This window comes from Papaver somniferum, chromosome 4 (genome assembly GCF_003573695.1).
Source record: "Papaver somniferum cultivar HN1 chromosome 4, ASM357369v1, whole genome shotgun sequence".
In the NCBI taxonomy this organism is placed as follows: domain Eukaryota; kingdom Viridiplantae; phylum Streptophyta; class Magnoliopsida; order Ranunculales; family Papaveraceae; genus Papaver; species Papaver somniferum.
This window is the reverse complement of record NC_039361.1, coordinates 72,999,153-73,009,354: the sequence shown is the minus strand read 5'-3', so window position 1 is coordinate 73,009,354 and position 10,202 is coordinate 72,999,153. Positions and strand designations below refer to the sequence as shown.

At 37.2% G+C, this 10,202-nt stretch overlaps 1 pseudogene; it reads left to right on the top strand.

Annotated features, from left to right (window-relative positions):
* The first annotated feature begins 4,453 nt into the window (after positions 1-4,453).
* On the top strand, positions 4,454-4,553 carry LOC113276756 (annotated as a pseudogene).
* The last annotated feature ends 5,649 nt before the right edge of the window (positions 4,554-10,202 follow it).

Below are 10,202 nucleotides of genomic sequence, written 5' to 3'. Positions count from 1 at the left end.
TGGAGCTTTCTTTGAGCTCCTGCCTTGTCAAGTGAAAAGTTTAAGTTCTTAATAGCCCAATAGGCTCGATGCTCTAACTCAACAGGCAGGTGACATGCCTTTCCAAACACTAAATGATAAGGTGACATTCCAATGGGTGTCTTAAACGCAGTACGGTAAGCCCATAAGGCATCAGTAAGCCTCGACGACCAGTCTTTCCTATTTGGATTAACTGTTTTCTCTAGAATACGTTTAATTTCCCTATTGGAAACCTCTACCTGACCACTAGTCTGAGGGTGATATGGGGTTGCTACTTTATGGGTAATACCGTATTGTTTCATTAAAAGAGAAAATGGTCTATTACAAAAGTGTGAACCTCCATCACTAATTATAGCTCGCGGCGTACCAAAACGTGTAAGTATATACTCTTTCAAAAACTGGACTACGACCCTGTGGTCATTCGTTCTACACGGAACCGCCTCAACCCACTTAGACACATAGTCTACAGCGACAAGTATGTAAAGATAACCAAACGAAATAGGAAATGGACCCATAAAATCAATGCCCCACACATCAAAGACCTCAATCACTAAAATAGGGTTCAAAGGCATCATATTTCTACGGGAAATGGTTCCTAACTTCTGGCAACGCTCACAAGAAACACAATGACTATGGGAATCTTTAAACAACGAAGGCCAGTAAAATCCACACTGCAAAATCTTAGCAGCAGTCTTCTTAGCACTAAAATGACCCCCACATGCATGTTCATGACAAAAGGAGATAATACTAGACTGGTCACTCTCAGATACACATCTCCTAATAATCTGGTCCGGACAATACTTAAACAGATAAGGATCGTCCCAAAAGAAATGCTTAACCTCGGCTAAAAACCTAGAACGATCTTGCTTACCCCAATGTTGAGGGGTTCGACCAGTAACAAGATAATTCACTATATTTGCATACCAAGGTGATTGGGAAACAGAGAACAATTGTTCATCAGGAAAGCTATCCCTTATAGGAAGGGAATCACTAGGGGAACTAACAACTAGCCTAGACAAGTGATCTGCTACTACATTTTCTGCACCCTTTTTGTCTCTAATGTCTGGGGAAAATTCCTGTAACAATAGGATCCATCTAATCAATCTAGGTTTGGTATCCTTCTTAGATAAAAGGTATTTCAAAGCAGCATGATCTGTATAGATTATGATCTTAGAACCTAATAGGTAGGACCTAAACTTATCCAAGGCAAACACGATGGCTAAAAGTTCCTTCTCGGTAGTTGTGTAGTTCATTTGGGCATCATTCAGAGTTTTGCTAGCATAATAAATCACATGAAGTAATTTGTTTTCTCGTTGTCCTAAAACGACGCCTATAGCATAATCTGAAGAATCACACATAATCTCAAAGGGTAGGTTCCAGTTAGGTGCCTGGACTATCGGGGCAGTAGTGAGTAAAGTTTTAAGCTTCTCAAAAGCCTCTAAACAAGCATCATCAAAGACAAACTTAACATCTTTTGCAAGCAAATTGCAAAGAGGTCTAGAAATCAAGCTAAAATCCTTAATGAATCGACGGTAAAAACCTGCATGCCCTAGGAATGACCTAATATCTTTTACGGTTTTTGGGACCTGTAAAGTCTTAATAAGGTCAACTTTGGCTTTGTCTACCTCTATACCCTTTGAAGAGACGATGTGCCCTAATACAATTCCTGATTTAACCATGAAATGGCATTTTTCCCAATTAAGCACTAAATTTTTTTCCTTACACCTAGTCAACACTAATGTCAAATGATGCAAGCACTCATCGAAAGATGAACCAAACACTGAAAAATCATCCATAAAGACCTCTAAGAACCGTTCTACCATATCAGAAAATATGCTCATCATACAACGCTGAAAAGTTGCAGGGGCATTACATAGCCCGAAAGGCATGCGTCTATACGCAAAGGTACCAAAGGGACAGGTAAAAGTGGTTTTCTCTTGGTCTTCTGGGGCAATAACGATCTGATTATAACCGGAGTAGCCATCTAAGAAGCAATAGTGACTATGTCCAGCTAATCGCTCTAGCATTTGGTCGATAAAAGGAAGGGGAAAGTGATCCTTCCTTGTGACCTTGTTCAATTTCCTATAGTCAATACACACACGCCATCCCGTGGTCACTCGGGTTGGGATTAATTCATTATTATCATTCTGGACTACAGTGATACCTGATTTCTTGGGGACAACCTGAACAGGGCTGACCCACTTACTGTCTGAAATTGGGTAAATAATACCCGCATCTAACAACTTAAGCACCTCTTTTCGAACTACCTCTTTCATGTTAGGGTTCAGTCGACGTTGCATCTCCCTAGAAGGTTTGGAGTCTTCCTCTAAATGAATCTGATGCATACACACAGTAGGACTTATACCCTTAATGTCTGCTATAGTCCACCCTAAAGCTTCCTTATTGTCTTGAAGTACATTTACTAGCCTACTTTCCTGATCACTATCCAAATTGGAAGCTACAATCACAGGTAAAGTCTCAGATGGGCCTAAAAACACATACTTTAGAGTATCGGGTAGTGGTTTAAGGTCCAACTTTGGGGGCTCTTCTAAAGAAGGAATTAGGGTAGTCTCAGAAACTGGTAACGGTTCGAACCTAGCTTTCCATCTATCAGTGTCTAACACAGGGGTAGAATCTAATAGAGCATTCACCTGTTCAATAGTGCTATCGTCGTCAAAATCTAAACCAAAATGGGATAGACAACTTTCTAATGGGTCTTCAGACAAGATGTTTGGTAATGACTCCTGAACTAAGGCTTCTATCATGTTCACCTCCTCAACACATGTGTCATCTAGCTCATGAGGTTGCTTACTGACATTAAAAATGTTCATCTCCATAGTCATATTACCAAAAGATAAACTCATCACACCATTTCGACAGTTAATGATCGCATTAGACGTAGCTAAAAATGGGCGACCTAAAATCACAGGTATCTGGTTCTCTGGGTCAGGGACAGGTTGGGTATCTAGGACCACGAAATCCACTGGATAAATAAACTTGTCGACCTCAATAAGAACATCCTCGATAACACCTCGAGGGATTTTAACAGACCTATCAGCTAACTGCAGTGTCATCTGAGTAGGTTTTCATTTCACCAAGTCCTTGTAAGTATACATGGAATGGCAGTAAGTTCACACTGGCTCCTAAGTCAAGTAAAGCTTTTTCTACCCGGAAGTTACCTATTGTGCAAGCAATGGTAGGAGAACCTGGGTCTTTGTACTTTGGAGTTGTGGTGTTCTGAATGATTGAACTTACGTGACTAGCTAAAAAGGCTTTCTTATGGACGCTAAGTTTTCGCTTTCGCGTACACATATCCTTAAGGAACTTGGCATAAGCAGGAATTTGCCTAATTGCATCTAATAAGGGAAGGTTTATGGTAACTTGCTTAAAAACCTCCACTATGTCATTAAAGTTCGATTCCTTCTTTGTTGGTACTAATAGCTGAGGAAATGGGGCTCTAGGCCTAAAATCAGACCTTTCAGGAACCGAATTCACATCATCAGAAACTTTATCAGTCTCTTCAGCTACTGGTCCTGAGAGGTGAGATCCTGAGGGGTGAACTACAGTATGTTCACTATCGGGCATGGTTACCTTATTGTCTACAACTCTACCACTTCTAAGGGTTCTAACAGCATTCAATTGATTCGATGGTTTTGCACCTAATTCATGAACTCCTCTAGGGTTGGGTTGTGTTTGACTAGGAAACTTACCTTTTTCTCTCAAAGAATCACTTATCAGACCAACCTGGGTTTTTAACTCGGAAATAGCCTGACTATTTTCTTGTCCTATCCTGTTACTAGCTTGTAGACTCTGTTCTACGGATAACTGGAATTTTGCAGTTTGCTGAGTTAACAAGGCGAGAGATTCCTCTAAACTTAGGATTTTCTTATCTGACTGATTCTGAAACTGAGCTAGTCCTGAAGGATTCTTAGTATAGCCAAAACCTGGGGGAGCATTAGAATTACTAAACTGACCTTGACTTTGGCCCTTAGACCACGAAAGGTTCGGATGGTTTCTCCAACCAGGATTATAGGTTTCTGAATATGGGTCAATCTTTTGACGGTTATCAAATCTAGTGTTATTATAAAGAGCATTGGCCTGCTCTTCAATATTCTGGCCTTCCCAAAAAGGCTCCACTCTACCACTAGTCTGGCCCACTTCTAAGGCTTCTAACCTTTTTGCTATAGCAGCAATTTTGGCATCTGATTCATAGCCTCCTTCTACCCTATTAACGTTTCCTCTACTTAAAAGAATTGTTTTCTGGGGTGCCCTACTATTTTCCCATTGCTGGGTTTTTTCGGCGATTTCATTAAAAAATTCCATCGCCGCATCAACAGTTTGGTTTTCAAATCCACCAGTGCATAGAGACTCAACCATGGTCGTTGTGGAATAATCTAAACCCTCATAAAGGATCTGAACTAGCCTAACCTTTTCTAAACCATGATGAGGACACTGGGATAATAAATCATTGAACCTTTCCAAATACCTATATAAAGATTCTCCCTCTTGTTGTGAAAATGTGCATATTTGCGTCCTAATAGACGATGTTTTGTGCCTAGGGAAAAACTTATTGAAAAAGGCAGATGTAAGTTGTTCATATGTCTCAATTGACTCGGAGTCCAAACTATACAGCCACGACTTGGCCTTATCTTTCAGGGAAAATGGGAATAACCTAAGTTTCAAAGCATCATCATCTAAGCCTCTAATTCTTAGAGTACTACAAATTTCCTCAAAATCCCTAACATGGTAATAAGGGTTTTCATTTTCTTTCCCTAAAAAGATTGGGAGCATCTGTAAGGTCCCAGGTTTCAGTTCATAGGGTGCCTCCGTTTCAGCTAACTTAATACACGAAGGACGGGTAGTCCTAGTTGGATTCAACAAAGCTTTCAAAGTTGCCATTTCTGGCGCTATCGGAGCAACAGGATTCTCTCCTCAGTCAAAGAACGTTCAAAAACAGACTCTTCAAAAGCCGGACTTTCTAGATTAAGGTAATCGAGACGCTTCGAACTACTAGGTTTCTCTTTAACAAATCTACCTAGTGCGTCTCTTTTACGTTCAGGCATACAATAGAATTTTCTAAATTGGAAGGGTAAGCAAACACAGATCAAGGCCGACTCAACCAAATCAAACCTATTGATTTCTAGCAAACAAACATGATGGCTCCACTTAGATTGTTTCTAGACCAGCTTCTAATCCTTCGAACGGGAATTCGTTACAATTTAAGCAAACCCCTCTGGAATCAATCCGAGTTAACGTAAGTTGAATAGAGGCGAGGGAAGCTCGGTGGAGCTTTGATACCCAAGGCCTCACCGGTATTACAAGGCGGCGCAGTCACGCATTCAACTTACAGAAACCGTCAAGAACTTCGAAGTATGCTTAAAAGAGTAACCAATATTTTTCGAATGACTTTCCTGTTAAGCTCGTTACCCTATCGGTCTCGTTCTAGTCAAAATTTTAGGCTTAGGTTCGCGTAGGTTACGTGTTCCTAAAGCGGGCAAGAAGAGAACGGTGATGAAATCCGAACCCTTATCTTGTATGGCCAGGCCTTGCCCTTTACTAGAAAAATAAATGTCCGTATTCAGTCCTCAACATATATGCATACGAAGGAGTCCAGTAACTCGCTGACAGGGGATTCGCGAGTGTTTAGAATCTTACCTCCCGTTCCAGACGGGGGATGAATCGGTTGTAGTCGACTCGGGCCACTGACTCCGATGTCTAGTGTACGAACCCAAGGTGCAGAGACAATATCGTAATTGTCCTCCTTCTCTGCAAACAGTTTATATTTAAAGTACCCTTCCGTAGGGTAATAAAAAAAATAATGTCCCAAAGTCCAAAAGTCCAAAAAAAAAGAAAAATTACAAAAAATAAACCCTAATACAGTTTTTTTTTTAAAATAAAATAAACAAACCCTAAACTAAAATTGTCTAAAATAAAATTGTCTTCTTTTCTGTTCTTTTTGCTTTAATCTTTAGCTCCAAGTCTTTATGAAATCACCAAACTCCTTGGCTCAATTTTCTTTATGATCCAGAACCTGTAGACACAAGATAAATACCCAAAAACATAAAAAAGGACAAAAATAAAAAAATAAAAAAATAAATCTAAAACCCTAAAAAAGTCCGCGTCGGCGGCGCCAAAAATTGATGTGATTTGTAGATAGTGGTAAAAGTGGTTCGATTCTCAGACTTGTGAAGGATATTAATTAGACTTAAATTCTAATATTAAAATAGAAAACTCACTAAAAATTATAGCAAACTCAATCAAAGATGATATCAATACTAAAAGAAACACTGAGGCTAAGATTCCACTATTTTCCAAGTTCAAAGTGATTAAACCAATACTTATATTTATGCAATTTTCTTGTTTAATTTGATTCTAAAATATTGCAACAAGTAGATTTTCAAAAGTAATAATTGTAAATACCAAGTATGAAGCATCAAAAGTCTTAAAACTAAGCATACTCCATCAAAATAGATCACAATCACTCAAATAAAAATCATATTCAATAATAGTTCAAGGCAAATAATCATATAATTATTGCAAATAAAAAGATAAAATAGAATATACCACTTTTTGTTGGAAAAATAGCTTCCTCTATCGCCTCAGCAATGGGGTTTAGCTCCTCATATTAATCATGATCTCAAAATATGTGTTTGTTGCTCAAAAGATGATTAAAAGAGTGAAAAGTAATAACACAGACTGTTTGCAACAGTGTATTGGTGTTGCAAAACAGCTGTTATAATGGAACTGTTACAGAAAAACTGTTGCTTTTTTCGCTGATTTTAAGACCCTAGAATAAGACTGCCCTGAACAACTTAATGTTCTTCAGTTGTTAAACAACGACACTTTTCTGCGACTGTCTACCGAGCGTCAATGTTCTTCGCGTTCTTCTTCTTCAGCAGCAGCAGAAACAGAGTTTGGTAAAGCTCTGATTTATTCTTCTCTGTCTCTCCTTAGGTTCCGAAACTCTCGACACCTCTTCTATATGACCCAAGACATCTATTTATATCAAAAATACCGATTAAATCTCTCCCAAATCTTCCAAAATCTCTTTCCTTCTCGTCAAGGCCAAGTTGCGACAATTTCTTGTTTTAGGATTTCTACGCGTTTCTGAGCTTTCCTTTTTATTCTAAACTCTTCCTTAGATAGATACAAATCTTTGGGAAGGTTTACAGCGCTTTAATCTCTCCAAAATTCCCTAAAACAGGTCACCCACGTGACTTTCCATATTTTCTTGTTGTGAGAAAAATCCATCGATTGAGCCCATTCTAATCGATTTAAACACCCATATAAGATTCCTAGACCCATAAGGAGTCTATCCTATGAAAATCAGAGGTTTAATCGACCTCAAACTCCTTCAAATCACGATTGCCAAAACTGCTCTTTAACTACATTTTTTTCCCGCCAAAAACCTGATTTTTGAATGTTGAAGATGGTTGCCCCTTATCCAGAGTAGGGGTGCGATTAGCAACTGCCTGGAAATGGGATGCCCCTTAGTAATTAGGTTACCCCTTATCCAAAGTGAGAGTCCGAATAGCAAATATCCTCCGGGTGCTTTCCGACAACTTTTCGAGCCAATTTTTTCCAAAAATGTTTATTAGCCAAAAATACCTACAAATAAATAAAACACCATAATAAGTACAAAAATGAGCCCTAACAACATATAGAATTGAGACAAATCGGACACAAAAATGTGTCTATCACAATCAGACCAAACAAATATACTTATTATGATACAAGGACTATTTGATAGTTTTTAGGAAAAAAAAATTATATCTTCTTCTTCTTTTCTTCTTAGTAACTACTAAGAAGTCTCCGATGATTTCTCTCCACTTTCTACGGTTTCAGCCTTTTTCTCTCCACCTGCATCTCCACTTACCTTCTTCAAGACTTCTTCCCTGATCCTATGAAACAACGGTGATCCCTTAAAATGATCCTCCGGTTTTAGAATAGGAAGAGGCATGGGGCATTTATGCATAAACAACTTCTCGGAGCTCTCAAAAACAACATCACATCTAGGACATCTAAAAGGATTCTCCATTTTTTTTAGTATACAGGTTATTATATGAAGAAAATAGATATCACTTTGCTTTCTCTTTATAATTAAAATGCATGAGATTAAAATGATGAATCATGCCTTTTTTTTATTATGAGTTATAAGCACGATATATGTGATGTTCTTTGACTTCGAAAAGAAAAAGACAGAAAAGAAACAGACGCAGATGAGGAGGTTCTAGCACGCGCGCTGAGGTATTTGGAAATTAAGGACCCAAGTTGCGTAAATTAGCTCAAGAGGATCCCATTTTGATGGGAAACGGCTCCAAGATCAAGACATGTTGATAAAAGATCCACATGGTCCCTAGAATTAAGCCAAATTCTATCGTTTAAGGCTTAAAATTATCCGTTTTTGCGTTACAAGAAGGTTTTTATTTTTTTAATAACTTATTCGTTAGAAATCCGTTTGGGTCTCCATTTGTGGGTTAATTATTTTAGAGAGTAGTTTAATTATTTTATAAAGAAAATTGATAAAAAGAAAAACAAAAAGCTTAATCATATTAATAAGATTACTGCTCCATCACACTCACTCAAACTAAACATAGGGAAAGAAGAAGAAGACTCTCTAGAGAAAAAAAAATAAAAAGGGAAAAAGACCGAAAAATTTTTGATGTCGTCATCCACATGGGTCCTTAATAATATTTAGAAAATGACTACTCTATCACACATAGGGAAAAAAGAAGAAGACTTTTTTGATGACGTCTTCCACCTGCATAATATTTATCCTAGGACCAAATAATATTTTTTGGACCAAATTAAAAAAATATTTTTTAAAAAAGGACATTATAGCAATCAGACCAAACATATATACTTATTATGATATTACGACTATTTGGTAGTTTTTAGAAAAATAAAATTTTATTTTCTTCTTCTTTTCTTATTAGTAACTACTAAGAAATCTCAGATGATTTCTCTCCACTTTCTACGGTTTCAGCCTTTTTCTCTCCACCTGCATCTCCACTTACCTTCTTCAAGACTTCTTCCCTGATCCTATGAAACAACGAAGATCCCTTAAAATGATCCTCCGGTTTTGGAATAGGATGAGGAATGGAGTATTTATGCATAAACAACTTCTCGGAGCTCTCAAAAACAACATCACATCTAGGGCATCTGGAAGGATTCTCCATTTTTTTAGTATACAGGTTATTATATGAAGAAAATAGATATCAGTTTGCTTTCTATTTATAATTAAAATGCATGAGATTAAAATAATGAATCATGCCTTTTTTTTATTATGAGTTATAAGCACATTATATGTGATGTTCTTTGACTTCGAAAAGAAAAAGACAGAAAAGAAACAGACGCAGATGAGGAAACTATAGCACGCGCGCTGGAGTATTTGAAAATTAAGGACCCAGGTTGCGTAAATTAGCTCAAGAGGATTCCATTTTGATGGGAAACGTCCCAAAGATCTAGACATGTTGATAAAAGATCCACATGGACCTCAAAATTTAGCCAAATTATATCGTTTAAGGCTTAAAATTATCCGTTTTTGTGTTACAGGAAGGTTTTTGATTTCTTAATAACTACTTCGTTAGAAATCCGTTTGGGACGCCATTTGTGGATTAATTATTTTAGAGAGTACTTTAATTATTTTAGAAAGAAAATTGATAAAAAGAAAAACAAAAATCTTAATCATATTAATAAGATTACTGCTCCATCACACTCACTCAAATTAAACATAGGGAAAGAAGAAGAAGAAGAAGACTCTCTAGAGAAAAAATTAAAAAGGAAAAAATACCGAAAACTTTTTAATGACGTCATCCACGTGGGTCGTTAATAATATTTAGGAAATGACTACTCTATCACACATGGGGAAAAAAGAAGAAGACTTTTTTGATGACGTCATCCACATACGTAATATTTATCCTAGGTCCAAATAATATTTTTTGGACCAAATTAAAAACATATTTTTTAAAAAGGACATTAGAGCAATCAAACTAAACATATATAATTATTATGATACTAGGACTATTTGATAGTTTTTAGAAAAATAAAATTATATCTTCTTCTTCTTTTCTTTTTAGTAACTAATAAAAAATCTCAGATGATTTCTCTCCACTTTCTACAGTTTCAGCTTTTTTCTCTCCACCTGCATCTCCACTTACCTTCTTTAAGACTTCTTCCCTGAT